This window comes from Ochotona curzoniae, unplaced genomic scaffold (genome assembly GCF_017591425.1).
Source record: "Ochotona curzoniae isolate NIBS_2020 unplaced genomic scaffold, NIBS_Ocur_1.0 contig_4612, whole genome shotgun sequence".
Lineage (NCBI taxonomy): Eukaryota > Metazoa > Chordata > Mammalia > Lagomorpha > Ochotonidae > Ochotona > Ochotona curzoniae.
Genome location: NW_024466343.1, coordinates 3,239,774 through 3,256,775, shown reverse-complemented (window position 1 = coordinate 3,256,775; position 17,002 = coordinate 3,239,774). Strand labels below are relative to the sequence as shown.

At 34.9% G+C, this 17,002-nt stretch overlaps 1 protein-coding gene and 1 non-coding gene across 3 annotated transcripts in view; one reads left to right on the top strand and one right to left on the bottom strand.

Annotated features, from left to right (window-relative positions):
• The window catches only part of NEGR1 (neuronal growth regulator 1), an 808,008-nt gene that overhangs the window by 261,501 nt on the left and 529,505 nt on the right, over positions 1–17,002 (top strand). The window lies entirely within an intron of this gene.
• Positions 8,395–8,496, bottom strand: LOC121161103. Its single transcript, XR_005884622.1, has one exon. It is a non-coding gene; the product is annotated as a U6 spliceosomal RNA (small nuclear RNA).

Below are 17,002 nucleotides of genomic sequence, written 5' to 3'. Positions count from 1 at the left end.
ACAGGTTATGAAATCTTATTCAAAGCTGAGCTCTTTTAAAATAGAAGATATTTTCCCAAGTAATGATGGCGTCATTGAAGACTTGAGTGGGCATTTTTGTATCCCTTTTCCACCCTATAATTCTGTGATGTCAAAATAATTGGGACAGGAAAGTACATTTTAGAAATTGATAACTTTCAGTGAAGCAAAACTGAGAAGCAAAGACTGGTATTTATGCACTTCATAGCTAATGGAAGAGAAGCCAATTCACTCAGTCATGTATTCTCACATTTAAGAAAACTATATTGTTCATTTAATACGTACCAGATGCTGTGCTAAAACATATATCTCACAGAGCTTATGACTTAGTAGAAGAAAAATTATGTACTTAGATTTTTATAATTCCAATGGTTTATGTCTATGTATTTTACTCTATATATAGAGTATGCCATATATATATTTATTTATGTATACTCTTATCTATAGTAGTTATAAATTGTATATGTATCAAATATTATTCATTTTATACATTTTATTTCACAGTTAGCAAAATATAGATGCTGTTTCTGTAGTAGAGCAGATGAACTTGAGTTTGTAATACAAATATGCTTCTTTAGCATATATGATAATTTTAATTCAAATAAATGTATGTGAAGTTTAAATGCAAGTCTATAATTGTAAAATATATGAGCATTTTTGTGAAATATGTCAACTTTCTTTAAATAGTGTTTCAGCTGGTGTATCAGTAAGAAAGGTGACACAAAGTTTAAAAGTGTGTTGTGTATCTTTAGTTTGTGTATGTGTGTGTGTGTGTGTGTGTGTGTGTGTGTTTTAGTCCTAATACATTGTGAGATGAACAACAGGATTTTAGGGCTGGAATAATAAATTAGATTTCGATTAGGAAGGGTTTTGAATTCTATGCCAATGGTTTTGAAATTTACTTTTTCACAGCAGGAAGCCATATACATTTTCAGCAGTCCTGATCAGGATTGTGTTTAAAAACGATCACAGTAACAAGAGTCGGAACAGATGGGGTTGAAACAGTTAGAAAGTTATTTCAATAGTCCAGATGAAATTATAGTGACCTACAACAGCAGTAAAAATGGAAATGTGAGGTTGTGAGCAGTGAAAATCCTCACACCTTTTCATAAATACTTCTTTTAACACTGCCTTTGCTTGGTTAATTATAGCAATGTATGGTGTTAAAGAGGAGACTACATAAGCACACATGGAATAAATGAGGCTTTTCCTAAATGCTACAAGAAGAAGAAATTTCAAAAAAGTAATTTCAGAATATTGAAATAACCTTAAGAATGTTGAAATTAATCTTTTCATAGTGTTGTGTGTCTGGGTTTAGAGCCCAGGGACAAACAGTTCCATATTCTGTCATGTGATAGAACTACCTGCCGTGATTTGTAGGTTTATTTATCCTTTATATAGTGGTATGCTGAGTAGTTCACAAGACAGCCACTTGGCCCCCGTGTCTGGGGGCACAGGAGATACCTTTGCATCTCTGGCAGCAGTCAGAAACATCCAGCTGTCTACACACATCCACACAGAGCCACATACAGGCACATATCCTCATACAAGCAACTCGTCTTGACATGTCTCAAGTTCCTTATATGGATTTACATATACAGTCCCAGAACCATACAATTAAGTAACATCTAGCTAAATAGGTGGATATCCTGAGAAATAGAGTTGTGGGAACATAAGAGATAAGGAGGCATGGACAAAAGAGCATGGGAACTTGATATAATCACTTCTCAAATTCATCTCCTTACCAAGTATGTTGCTATAAAGGTTTACGACAAAGTTATTTTCCTAAAGACAGGCTTGCTTAGAAGATAAGGAACCTTTTAAGTAACAAAAGGTCTCCACACTTATAAGCTTCACTTGTTGGAGCCAAGAATCATAGAAACCACCTGATACACAATGTTTTGTTCGATCTTCAGAAAATCTTGGAGATAACTATTATGATTACTCCCGTTTATCAGATAGGCTCATTGAAATTTACAGAACTTATATAATTGCAAGCACTTAAAAGTCCTCTTGTTAATTTATTAAAGGCATCTTAATTTTGTAACTGCAACTTCTGTGGGTTTCCTTCTTTGCCAGATAAAGTTAAGTATTTATTTCAAAACTGTTTATTTTTTTACAAACAATGGATGTATTTATTAATGTTAAAAGATACTAATGCAAGTCCTGAAAAAAATCGATTATACCAGATATGACTATATGTAGGAAGTGGTGCAAAGTGAAACCTAATGTAAGATTTTTAAATTTAGGACTGAAAAAAAATGGATATTGTTTAAATTAAAAATCTAATTTGATATTTAGGAAGCTGAATTAGCTTATTGAATATTGCAGATGTAACTGAGAAATAATTGTTGCAGGAGAAAAAATTCAGCAGAGTTGTAAATGTTACTTATCTGTGACATCATAATGTTCTAACATGGAACATACTCAGTAAATGTTTACTGGAATTTTAGGTATGTAACATGCTATAACGCATAGTCAGGGAGAAACAAAGCTGAAATAATTTCTATCTTTAGAAAATTAACAAGAGAGTAGAATGTTGGACTCAGATGAAAGAGCCAGGCAATGGGCTAGAAAGTGATTATCTAAGAAATAACCGATGTTATTAGAGGCGTTGGGTGATTATTCATGGCGGATTGATATGGAAGTTTAAAGGTGAAAGAGAATATTGTTGGGAATTTTAGATGTACTGTCACTGGTGACATGTCCTTTTTATAGTTCAAAATGCAGGAGTGACTTGTACCTATGAGCTATCAAGAGTTATGACAATATTAGAAGTTGAATTTGGACTCAGAAATTTAAGTTCAGGGTCAGGTTACATAAACTCTGGAATAACATACCAAGAAGTTAGATGTGTTCCATAGAATGCGTGACTATCTGAATTAATGCAGTTCTTTAGATCTATATGTTTGAAACAAAGTTACATGATCACAAAATTGAGGAAACTTAAGCTGACTGAAGATGTGGGATTCATAATGTGGGAGATGATGGTAGAAATATAACAAATAAAAACACAAAGCAGGTCAATTGATAAATTGGGATGATTTTTTTTCTAACTGTAATTATAAAATAAATGATCTGAGGAACAGAAATCACTGAAAAATTAAACATTTTGATCAAATTAATTTGTAGGACAGAAATCAAAGATGACTATAAAGCTTCAGTGCTGGGAGTCTGGGAAAATTTTGTTGCAATTTTTGAAACCAAGGAAAAAAATCAGAGAATTGAAGCAGTAAAATGAAAACTTTAATTTTAGTCATGTCGTATATGACACAATAGCAAGTTACTCTGCAGGTAATCTGAGATATAAAATAGAAGCTGAGGAAAGAAACAAAGGCTGTGTTTTTAGTTTCACGATAGAATGACTAGAGGTTACAGTAATAGTACTTAATTACATTATCTGGAACACACACACACACACACACACACACACACACACACACACACACAGAGCTGTGGCAGATCTCTCCTGATTCATTTATAACCAAGGAGTTGAAGAAAGCAAGTGGAAACATTTCGGGAAAATACAGTTACATGGAAATACACAGCAGCATGTTTCAAAAATGAACATGGTAAACAGGGAGATGTCAAAGTTTACTGGAAACTTTAGAAAAGTACGTTAGTCACAATGTTGGAGTCAGTGGTCAAAACTGACAGACACGCATGGCATAGAATGTGGCTTTTTCAAAGTAAGGGTAATTCATGTATTATTTTGTCTGTCTCCTGACTCTTTTATAGGACCTACAGCATTGTGAGAATGAAAGAGGAAAGCTTTTCTTGGCGCAGATTGATTTGGGAAGGCAAGAACTAGTGAGATCAAGACTGTATAAGGAGGAAATAGCCTGAAAATATGAGGCTGTTTCCTGAAGAGAAAGCTATGAGAAATATTTCTGAAACAATTAGCAAAAACATGTGATTAATGTATGCAGTGACTGATCTTTCCAATCACAGATAAAGGAATTCGAATGGCTAACAGACACATGAAAAGATGCTCAGGCTCCCTAGCCATAAGATAGATACAAATAAAAACCACGTTGAGGTACCACCTAACTCCAGTGAGACTGGCCTATGTTCAGAACTTAACTAATAACACCTGCTGGCATGGTTGTAGGGAGAAAGGCACCCTCTTTTGCTGCTGGTGGGAGTGTAGGCTAGTACAATCACTGTGGAAATCAGTATGGAGAGTGCTTGGAAAATTGCAAATAAACTTGCCATATGACCCAGCTATCCTGCTCCTAGGATATACCCAATAGAGGCGAAATCTGCATGTGAGAAGGGAATCTGTAATCCTATATTTGCAGCAGCACAATCTACAATAGCAAAGACAAGGAAATAACCCAGATGTGCGTCCAAGGAAGAGTGGTTAGAGAAGCTGTGGTACATCTACTCCTTGAAATATTATTCAGCTATTAAGAAGAATGAAAGTATTCTATTTACAACCAGGTGGTCCCAACTACAGACCATTATGCTCAGTGAAATGAGTCAATCACAAAAGAACAAATAGCTTATATTCTCTCTTATATAAGGAAGCCACCATGGAAAATGTAACTCCAATAGTCCAATCCATACTGTTTTTTGATTGATTGCTTGCTTTTTTGGCTGTATCTTATGTGTTTTGGTGTTTTTTATCTCAGTTTGGCTCATTTCAAATAATCTCTTTTCTCTAGTCGAATTCATCACGGAGTCATCAACTATACAATGACATCATTTTTCCCAAGAGACTCATGTGTTGGTTACTGAGTGGCACTTTTTTTTTCATGGTACTGTAATTTGTTGTTGATGTTGTTGTTGTGACTGTTCTAACTCATACCAGTTGTTGACCTTGTTTCATGGCTTCTCACAGTAATGTACAGTGATGGAATATTGGGGTTTATCATATACAGATGGGGGGGGTATAACTGAACATGCATTCCTGCATCCAGACGAAAGATGGAATCCCAATGAAACTGTTGGACATGTGTAGACAATGGGATGCTGGAATGTCTGAAAGTGTCTGTACCTGCAATGTTGGGGTACACTTAAATAAGAGACTGATAGAATTATGATTCCTTATGAAGGACTACACTATTGTAACAAAATGGGAAAAATCTGACAGTGGTGGGGGTGTGGGGGAAATCTCAGCCTACATAAAATTGTACCTCACGATTCAAAATTCAGAAAAAGAATATCTTGTTTTATTGAAATAAAAACATTAAACAAAAAAAGAAAAACAGAATTAAAACATGAGTTTATTTGGTGAGAAAAAAATCTTGAAACCTATGGATATTTTTAAATAATATGTATTCTCAATGAACTTTGAAAACTCACATAGTTACATATAAACTGCAGAATTACTGGGTCCATTTAGAGTAGAACAGTATTTTATATGATTTGAAAATATCTCAAAAAAAAATCTTGTGGCCCCTCAGCTATATTTTGTTACAAGTTTGTGATGGTAAATATCTATTACATATTATGCTTTGTCTTAAAAAATTTTCTTGCTATTGTTGATTTTGTGTTGTGGCTTTTCATTTAAGGGGGTGTAACTGTGAAATGGAGGCTAACATATCCAGATGTGAGGATACAACGCAGTACGCATCTTTGCTTCTAGACTAAAGATGGACTCCCAGTTAAACTGTTTACTATATGACAATAGGATGATGAATCTCTGCCATTGTCCATGCCCACAATAATGGATGTAATGACTGTGTATGAAGAACTGTACTTTAGTAATGATGTAGGGAACCTTGGTGGGGAGGGGCGTGACTGAGGAAGGGATGTGGGAAATCCCAGGGGCCTAGGGAACAGTATTATAAAATGATGAGGATGATGATGATAATGATTATAATAATAGATTAAAATATAAAAATTGGATGCTTGCTTGATTTTTAAATGCTTCCATAGTTTTACAATGCCAACAATTTTAATGCATATATATTAGTGCTCCAAAACATATGCAAGAGGCCACAAAGAAAACAAATATTTCTCTAGGAAATTTCTGATGTTGTTATGTTTTATGATTTTTATTAATATACACATAAAATATTCTGTTTTATAGATACAGTTCCAATAAGATAATTCTGCTTCTCTCACTCCTCTGTTTCCTCCACTCTGGTAATTCTGCTTCCTTTTCTTCTCAACTGTATTTGCACATAGTTTGTTTGACTCTATATTTGTGTGCTAAGTTGGGCACTACCCATAACATTCAGCATGCAAGAAGTAAAAAAAAAAATCATAAGACCAAATTTCTACGGCAGTATTAACATGGGTTAAAATGGAAATCATATCCCAAAGGGACCATTTTATTCCTATAGATTTTTTGTATGGTTTGCATTATCTGTCTCATACCAGAGAAATCATGATATTTTTCTTCTTAAGACTGACTTATTTCAGTAAACATAAAGGTCTACAGTTGCACACATTTTGGTGCAAAAGGCACAATTTCACTGTTTTGGGGACTGCATAGTATTCCAGTCTGTATATACACTAAATTTTCATTATCCAGCCATTAACTGAGGGATGTCTGGGTTGCTTCCATACCTTAACTATTATGAATTAGTTTGTAGTAGATATGGGTGTACAAATGATTTTCTCTTAGGCTATATTATTATGGGTTTTTTTTTTTACCAAATAGATAGTTATTCATAATCCTTTTCACAATTGCGTGTTTCACATATACACAGATGTAGATAGCATAAATTTAAAGAAAACACATTTTCTAAAATAAGGCTGAATCACTGAAAACATCTGTAACAAATCTAGCTCTACAAAAGGCAAATGAATTTTAAAAGACTTTTTGTGACTGTCATTAAAAATAAAACATCAATTAATTTCATTTAGAAAATTGTTCTAGAATATTGTGTAATTGCTGGCTGATGAAGTGATCAGAGAAATAAAATGTTGATTGCCTACAGAATTAAAAATGAGTTTCAGTTTCTTGCTGCAGTTATTCTCACATTAAAACCCCACAGATTGCCTTGATATTCATGCAAAATATAAGAAAGGTGAACATAAATGTACATATATTCATCTGGATGAACTGTATAATGAGGACTAGCATACCGAGAGCTGCATACATTGCAACATGCATTTCTATTCCCAAATAAAAATGAAATCTCATTGAAATTGTTAAATATATCTTAACAATAGGATGTTGGACTTTCTATCCTTATGTATGTCAGGATACACCTAAATTACAGAATGATGGACTTGTGACCGTTGCTAAAGGATTATATTATTGTAATAATATGGGAAAATCAATGGGGGTAGGGAATGTGGGGGGAAAAGGGGGAAGGCTATCATGAAAAAAATGTAAGTTGCACCAAGGGTGGGGGACCACACACATTCTCTTTTTTCGTGTTTCCTTGAACATATTTGAAAATTGAATGATGAAACAGAGAGTTAATAAAGATGCATGTGAATCTTGCAATGAAACAATAAAATAATTCTAGTTGATCCTTTAGCACAGTGAAAATGATGTGCAAATGTTGAAAGGTAAGAATTTTCACCCCATTCATAACCACATTTATTCACACTACTGTTCCCATTATATTGGGTAACATTGATAAACAAAAATGCTTTTTATTAGTGACTTTCTGAATATGTGTAGAGCAACATTGTTATTCATGGTGCAATCAAAAATGCATGGGATGTGTCTACAACACACTCTTTGTAGGTGTTCCTTGGCAACTGTTCCAAAAGGATTATACTCAGCAATTTCCCCATTTACAATTTTTACTTGAACAATGCAAGGGGTTTGTCTGAAGTCTCTAGCATCTATTACTGTGTTTTCCAACCATAAACTGATGTGAGGTTTTAGTTCTATTCATCCAGGTGTAACTGAGGTAATATCAGTGAGGTTTTCTTTGTTAGTCAAGGTATTGCTAGGACTTGCTGCTTATGTCTCAAGCTCATCAATAGGTCTTTGTGTTCTTTTATAATCTAATATTCCTCTAGGCTCTTCCTCAAGTAGAAAACCTACTTCTCCCTAAAAGTTTGATGCTTCAAGGATTTATTCAATGCTTATACTATTTTGCTATATCTAGTGGAATATGGGAGCCTGAAAGGAAGTATTGGAATGATTTCAGATATTAGTGCTACCTTAGAATTCAAGGTATGGGTTAAAAATGAATCATAAGGCCTTCTGATACTGGGGACATTTTGACATTATCATGCAAAAAGCTCAAACACTTTTATTCAACTGTGGCCAGTGGAGCATCTGGGACAAAAAACCAGTCCTCATCTGAGATCCTGGTGAGTGCAAATTGGAGGACTTTAGCCAATAGGCCACTGCACTGGGCCCTCCAGATTCCATTTTCTTATAAGCATTGACAATGACCATATGTGTCTTACTGAAATTTTATTGTAATATTTAGCTTTTCAGGGGCCCTATTTTTTTTTAGCATGGAACACTTAACGAATTTGTGTGTTATCCTTGCTCAAGGCCATGTGAATCTTCTCTTTGTCTTTCCAGTTTTAGATTATGTGCTGCCAAAGCAATCATCAGGAGCCCTATTTTTAAATTCTGTCACCTAAATAGATGATACCTTCTTTTCACAAGTGCAGATGTGTGCACAATGAGGAACACAGTAAATGGTTAAACTAAACTGCTAGTTAGTGTCAGGTTGATCCAGTTAACTTCCCTCTTGTTACAAACACTGTAAAGGGGTCCGGCGTGATGGCCTAGTGGCTAAAGATCTCACCTTGCATGATCCAAGATCCCAAATAAGTACTAGTTCATGTCCTCGTGGCCATGCTTCTCATCCATCTCCCTGCTTGTGGCCTGGGAAAACAGTCAAAGATGGCCCAAAGCCTTGGGATCCTGCCCACGTGGGAGACCTGGAAGAAGCTCCTGGCTCCTGACTTAGGATCAGCTCAGCTCTAACTGTTGTGGCCAATTGGGGAGTGAATCAGCAGACAGAAGCTCTTCCTCTGTTTCTCCTTCTTTCTGTATATCTGACGTTGCAATAAAAATAAATAAATCCAAAAAAAGAAAGCTATGAAGAATATCACATATTAGTGAGTCTTATTTTGAGTGATGCAGTATTTGAAATCATGTGCTAATAATTTGCACGAAAGTAATTTTTCACTTGATATTTATTTTAAGATTTTCTGAAATATGAATGAATTATTATTCATTCTATTTGCATAGAAAATACAAATGTATACATATATGATTTTAACATAAGACTTATGTTATTAATAATGCTTTCAAAAATAGTCATCATTCTCTGCCAGAGATAAGTTACAATAATTTCATGTTTAATAGTATTGTTTGAACATTTATTGATGTTGTTTCAACATTTGTATTCAGGGTAAATTTGGTGGATAATTGAGCATTTATAATCATTTGTAATCAGAGTAAATTTGGACAATGTTTAGTCTTAAATAACTTATAACCTAATAGATTACTTAAGTAAGTAAATGCCAGTAATAATAGAAAAAAATATTTTGACAGAGGTAAGCATATGTTTTTATGAGATTACAAAGAATAGAAAAGCTTTACTAGACAAATCAAAGTTTAGTTTTAAGAGTTGTGTACACCAATTCACACTCTGTAGTAAGAGCATTCCAGGTGTATGGATAACAAAAGTGAAGAAGCACAGAAGGGACTTCAGCGGTAAATGTGTTCCCTACTGATTAAATAGTCTTCGCTGTTGTGTTTGTGTGGGAGGAGATTGTGGACGGTGAATGGGAAAAGAAAAGTGATAAGAACTGACATTGGCCAGTTGATTTCACCAGTGTAAGATGCATTATACTGTTTTAAGGAACATTACTGAGGGAAAACATGTGACTTATCTGCTAACTCTAAAGGGAGACCAGAAGCTAGACTTCATGGGTGGAGTAGAGCGGGTGAGGCAATCAGTTAGCAAGTCATTGCAGCAGTCCAGAAAAGCATTTATGACCACTTCAGTGAAGCAAATTGCATTCCATATAAAGTAGATCAGGAAATAAATAAGCTGAAGGGATCTGGGCTAACACTCAGGTTACCGCCTTGCAGAATATCAATTCCAATGGCAAAAAACATATGAAAAGAAGCAGAAGTGGTATACGAAAGCTATTTGATTGATCATGTTGGATGTGTGATGTCTGAAAGTATCATTTGATAGATCTATGCATGACAATATAGCTTTGGGGAATCATTATTTAAAAGATACTTCCATTAATCTGCTAGTGTATTGAGCTCTCTGAAAGAAAATGAGGAGTGAAAAGAACAGAGATCCAAATACTGAGTCCTTTTTAAGAAAATGAAAAGGTGTCAGAAATGAATCTAGAGAGAATTCATATTACACATTTTTCAGAATTATTGTATAATCTGTGACTGCTTGACCAGGACGAGACAGACAATTTACAATTCCACAAACTGTCATCATTTTACCGTGGCACATAATGAGCACTACAATATTCTACAAAAATTTTAAATAAAATAAAAAATATATTTTTCTTAGCATGCATGGTAAGATTGTGATCATATATTTAGTTTTAAGTATTTCTGAAGTATTTTGAACACCATGCTTGCTCTGAACATCAGGCATCAAGATATTCCTGAAGGCCTTGTGGGAAGAGGATGAGTTGATGGTTAAGGTACCAAAAAATAAACACTTAAGTTGTAACTGTTATTTATGAAATATTTGAATAATAGAAAATTAATATGGTAAATGATTGAAGTGTACCCATTTGCTAACATCAAGTAACAAGGATTTATTTTTCAAGAAAGAAGACTGTTTTAATTGTTTCAGCAAACTGGAAGCATCTGAGCAATCAGATCATTGTGAAAGATGGGATCTAATTTTTCTATGTAAGGTTAACAAGTTTGTGAAGCTATACACTCTTGGCAGATAAATTTATTGAAATTACCATGTTGTAACTACCTAAATTTGAAAAGTTGATATCATTGAAAAATTATGACTGCATCTCTATAGTTAATGCTAAAATTGTTTATACCAAAATAAAAGGAAAATCCTGAATGGTAAAAATAACACAATGACTTCATATCAGAAGATGCATTTTTGTTTTTCACATTCTAACACAGATTGTTTCTTAGAGACCAAAAAATTTAGAGAAAACAGTGGCAGAATTGAAAGTATAGTAGAATTTATATGTGATGAGTGATTGGAAAAAGAAATATTAACAGTACAAAAATGATAAAATGGGGATTAGAGCTTTTAGTTTAGAAAGTCACAAATGTGAAGGCTATTATATAAAATGATTCTTGTGTCTTGCTCTAGGTTTTATTTTGTAAGATAAAAATAGGTGCTTTGGGTCTTTAACTTTGTTAGAAATACACTGACAAGTGCAATTCAATTGAAGTAAATAGTAGTGATATCATTAATGCATTTTTGGTGCCATTTATGGTAAGCTCTAGGTTTTATTTTTTCAAAATTTACAGAATAAGCATGTTGGCAGGATACTTTTAATGGACATAGGTCATTTTTAAAAGATAGATTAAAACCATTAATAACATTTGCAGTTATCTAAGCTCCAGCCATAAAATGTCATTACTCATTTGTTCTACTTAGGCAACACAAAATGTAGTTGCTGGATTGATCAGATCTGCAGCTGGATCACTTACTGGCTCATTAATTTTTATCAGATATTGAGCATTCTGACCTGGTACATCAGCTTTTGAAATAGCCACTTGTCTTCTTTCCCTGGGCAAATAGCTACTGGATGCATTTTTAAAATGTTGATCTAATTTATTTTGTTCTCATTGAACATCTGTGGGAGTGGAAGGATGGTAAACAAGTGTTTAGGTTTACGTGTACTTTGGGACTCATCTCACCTCTGTGTACACTCCTGTAGGATCTGCCTAGGCAAATTTGTTTAGCTGGTGAAAATGGCTTCCAGCATTTCACCTCCTTCTAATCCACTTTCCTTTATCTGTCGGCACCCACTTCTCATAGGCACTTGTTTTTGACTCCTTGTGAGACTTCGTAGTTCCAGAGAAATAAAATGATTTGCACATTTGAGCTGAAAAAATGTTTTTATAGCATTCCTTTTTTGACTTCTTTGTCTTTTGTATGTACCAGAATCTACTCCAACTCAGACTGCCTTTTGCACCATGACAATATAAATTCCGCATGCTATATAGTCAAATTCTCCTTCAGGAGCGTCACAGGATGAAGGAAACATTTGTGTGTCACAGAGGACAGCATCTGAGTGCTCTTTAGGGACCTCAACGCCTTCACATGGCATTTTCTTTTCTTTTTCCATTTTAATCCCATTTTCCTCTTAACTTCGGATTTCTGTTTGTAGCTCTCAAATTTATTCAAACATGGTTGATGCCTTGGTATGTGTTGCTGGCCTCTTGAAGCAGTAAATAAAACGAAGACCTCCAGAGAAGGCAAGACCTGATGACAAGGGATGATTATCAGTGATGTAGCTTATCACTGATGATCTGGGATTAAGATGGGTGTGTGGCATTTTGTTGCATTTAAATCCATGTATACGCAGCCACATGGCTATAGACATCTTGACTTTATGAAAATTTGTATTACTATCACATTTTCATTCTCATTTTTGTCCATCATGTGCTTCTTTAAAATAGGCATGCTGCATGTATTTAGCATGATGAAGCCCATACAAGTATTTAGTACAAGTATTTCAATTGAGACTGTTCAGTTTTTGTACTTCGTTCCATTTTATAGTTTCCTCACAGGACATTTTATGTTTGAGTTTCCTCTTATTTTCTCTTCTGTTATTCTTCATACAATAGTTACAACAAGTTCGTTTTTCCACTTTTTTTTTGACATAGCTCTCTATACGTATCTGTAGCTTTCATTGCTTGTATATCTGTATTTTTGGTGGAGTGGTCAATCTTCCCCTTTGGATGACTTAGGGACAGAACAAACCACTGGTACGTGATCTGACTTGCACAGTTCGTCAGGAAGATGGTGAACTGCCCTTGCTATGAAGAGAATAGTAACTGCAAAGTCAGCTGTCATGCTTGTTTGTAGACTGGGAATGGTCTCAAAAACAAGAGAAAAAATCTTTCTTCATTATAAACGTACAACGAGCTAATGATTTCATAATGAGTTTTAAAACTTCCGCCCAAACAACCTTTTGGTGAAAAGGGATATGCTTTCTAATTCCATGTTGCAAAGGCGATTATTTTACATATGTGTTTTTGGACAGTTAATTATATAGAAAATGAACTGAGAGTTGGAAATAAATGGCTTTGATCAAGCAGATTCTACAGAAATCTCTTCATTTCTTCATCACAATATTCCAGAGATTTTTCCCTGGCTATAAATGGAAGTAATTTTCCTTTTTGTGCTGCAAACGGGTGTGTTTATTTTCCTACTTGCTTAATAGTAGTTGAAATGTTGTGTGGACTGTGCTTCTTCAGTATCTTCTCCAATATGTGCTATCCCTGTGCAGTCAAATAAATTGGATCATTGAAGATCAGTAGGCACATTCATATTCCAGCAGCAGCCAGCATGAGGGTCAATGGCCTGCATTTTTTTTCTGCCCCTATCTTTCTTTACTCAGTGGAGGATTATTTGGGTATCATTATGTAGTCTTACTTTGGCACTGCTTCCCTCTTTTCTTTCACATTCTATAGATCACTACTTTGTGAGTGGTTTGTATATCTTGCTGGTAGCCATTGCTTCCCACTCTCTTTCCTACCTGACGCTTATGTCTTTTGTGTACCAGAGGTGAAGCTGACACCAGTCCTTGATTGAAACCCTCGAATAGCTCTTTCACTGCTTGCCATTCCTACATCTTGTTTCTTTTATTTCTGGAATCAGTAAGTGAGCGCTACAGAAAATAGAGGATTAAGCAGGTCTGAGAGAGAATTACTCTATAATAATTAGAGTATGGCTGAAAAGCCCACCCTGGTTTAAAATGGTATTCTGTGCCTAAGCAGATTCATTACAGAGACAGCAAAAAGGGACTCCGTCCTGGAAATTTCTTGCTCACAAAACACTCACAATTCTGCCCTGAGAGCCCTGAACCTTGGAATTAAATGTTACTGTCTCAGACTGTCAGTGTCACATAAGCATCACAATTTTTTACTTTATAGATTATTATATCGATGCCTAGGTTTTGTAATACTCTGTTACAAAATTGCTATCCTCTTTTTACAGTTAAAGACCTCTGCACTGGGGAAGAGGGACAGATGAACTCTGAGTCATCTCTGACAGGGGAATTGCTTGGAAGCAGCTGTTCAAAGACAATAGTGAAAAAAGCCTGAACATCTCTGTCTGATAGCTTCATGAAGCCAGCTCTAGTAGGACAAGGCGTGAAGGGATGCGTTTTAGCACAGATGAACAAGGCAGACTGGAGATTTAGATCTAAGAAGCATAACATTTTGTTGTTGGTGGTGGTGGTGGTTTTGTTTTGTTTTGTTTTGTTTGCTAATCTACCTTGATCTCATTGTTCATCATTATGGAGCTGGCATGTTTTTAGAATTTGGAATTCTTTCATGGTATATGTTCTTGGAACAGAGCATAAAAGAAAGAGCGATGGAGGTCAGAGTGGGACAACAGAAGAGTTCCAACAGGGGTTAGGGAGAAGCATAGAATGAAGGTCAGTCCAAACGACAAGAATAGACAAACCAGAGACCACCTCTGTGTGACCTAGTTACAGCATCCCAAGAAGTGGAAAAGAAAACTTAAATATTTACTCAGCCAAGACAAATGTTTCTCTTAAAGTCTCATAATGCAGTATTGTGTGGAACATATCTGGTAGATTAATGACCAGCTGTGGTGAAAGCCTAGAGCCCAATTTTAAGCTGGTGATAAATATCCTGGATTTAGAGGATTAAATGTTTTTGTAGCTGAGCTATATTTTATGGAGCGATAAAAACAATTACTTTGCCACATATAGAATTCTCATACACTGAAACAAAATTTAATTAGCTAGTTCTTCACAGATGAGATTGGAGAACAAATAAATATATATGAGTATTTTCAGTTTTGTATGCACTCAACATTTTTTACGTAGTTTCAGTATACACTTCTAGTGAACATGTTTCAAATCTCTTTCCCAATTTCCTTCTCAAGAGTAAAGTTATCCTCACTTCAGTGTGATTGGAGAGCATTTCTCCATGAAGTATAACACACTTCCAAGTATTGTGAAAGCGGTACAAGTTGTCCACTGATTAGAGAGTGAATAAGTAAGCCTATCAAAAACCCAGATTTTCTAGTTCATCCAGAATCACTGATATAAAGTAAATGAGATTATTAATGGACTCAAAGAGATAATGTACACTTACTTCTGTTTTATGTATTACTCTACAGCTACCATTTCTGGAAACCATCAAAATGTGTATAGTTGTAATGCAATTGATTTATCAAGGCATTTTTTCAGTTACTACATGAAAATATAGATATATGTATACTCTTCCCTTTGACCCTAGAAACTTTATCAATATAATTTGAAGTTACTTGGACTCAAGGATTAAGCTACCTCCATTCAAATCTAAACTGAGCTATTTATATTTGGTATAACCTTGTTCAAGTTACTTAACCTCTTCACATTCCAGTTATCTCAAACAACAACCCCGTGAAGATTAAATGAGCCATCTCACTCAAAATATTTACTGCAGTAATTTAACATATTTTATTAAATAGAGCTCGAGAGATGCTTTCAGGATTTAAAATATACACCAAAAGAAGAGAATTCAAAGAATATCCATCACATCTTCCTATATTCTGAGCACTTTAATATATGCAATATCTTACCAATTATTTTGATTTAATCTGTGGCCATACCACCCTGAATGTGCACAATCTTGTCTGATCTCGGAAGCTAAGCAAGGTTGGGCCCATTTAGTATTTGTATGGGAGACCAATTATTTTGATTTATTTTGTTTTTCAGTTATGGGTATAATTTTGCCTTTGAGGGAGAGAATATTATTTGTCTGATTTAGGAAAAATAGGAAGCTCACAGAGATTAGTGTGTGTTATATAGGGATTAAGAGCCCATATCCTGGAGATAAACTACTTGAGTCCAAATTCGCTACCACTTGCAGTTACACATTTTTTTTTTTTTTGTTGATTGGCCTCTCTTTACATCCAATTTCCCATTAATAACATTGAAACAACAAAATGTTCCCAACTAGAGATCATTACTCTCAGTAAAATAACCCAGCTCCACAAGGACAGAAATATCATGTGTTCTCTCTGATATAATGCAATGTTCATGCAAAATACAAGATCTATAGAGCAACTGAAATAATGGAGACTAGCATACTGGGAATTGAAGATATATTGTAGTATGCATTTCCACTACTGAATGAAAGTGTTGAAAATATCTTTACATAGAATGTTGGACTTTTTACCATTGTCTATACTTACAATATCAGTGTTCATTTAACTAACAGAATGGTGGATTTGTAACTGTTATTGAAGGACTTTCTGATTGTAATAACATCGGGGAAAACAGTGACAGGAAGGGAGGATGAGAGGGTGGAAGGAGAAGCCCATGAGCCTATGGAACTGTATCATGAAAAATAGAAATAAAAAAAATACCATTGAGATAATAGTATGTATAACCCCTGTGGCTGTTTGGAAGACTCATTTAGTTATAATACACATAAAAGGCTTATAATAATGCTTGGTTCATAGTGCATACTTTTTAATGGTAAGCATGTTTAATGTTTGGTGGTTATTTGTAACAGAATGTTTCAGTTGGCATAGCTAGAAATCAATGAAAGAATAAAGAGGCTGCGAATACTATATCAGAAATTCATCTAAAAATTATGGGACATTTATAGGAATCTTGTTATATGTCAAGTATTTTATTTCTTTCTTTATTTATAAAGCAGATTTACAGAGAAAAGGAGAAACCCAGAGCAAGAGAGAGAATGAGAGAGAAACAGAGAGAGAGAGAGAGAGAGAGAGAGAGAGAGAGAGAGAGAGAGAGATCTTTTGTGTGCTGGTTCACTTCCTCAATACCAAAACGGGCATATGAGCTGACCTGAAGCCAGGATCCAGGACATTCTTTCAAGTCCACATGCATTCGTGCAGGGATCAAGTACTTGAGTCATCACCCACTG